This window comes from Spermophilus citellus (genome assembly GCF_964194105.1).
Source record: "Spermophilus citellus genome assembly, chromosome: 14".
Taxonomy (NCBI): Eukaryota; Metazoa; Chordata; class Mammalia; order Rodentia; family Sciuridae; genus Spermophilus; species Spermophilus citellus.
The window spans coordinates 87,125,292-87,125,575 of NC_138194.1; positions in this window are offsets into that span (position 1 = coordinate 87,125,292).

Genomic DNA, 284 nt, shown 5'->3' on the forward strand with positions numbered 1-284 from the left:
GAGTGGGGGGTTAGGGGAGTGGAGGAGGGAGGTGTGGACTGGGGAACCCGGAGGGGAGGGAACTGGGAGCGCGGGCGGACGGGAGGGAGGCGGGGAGGCGGAGAGGGAGAGAGAGAAATTGGCCATTCAAAGCCCTCTCCGAGCTAGAGGCCGGTTCTAAACTCCAATGAATTCAATTAACTTGATTGTTAACGTGTGCAGAGAAATGCAGTGCCCACATGCTGGCCGCCACCTGATTCCCTCCTCTCCTCCAGCGGCGGAGCTAGGAGACCCTCTTTGTAGAT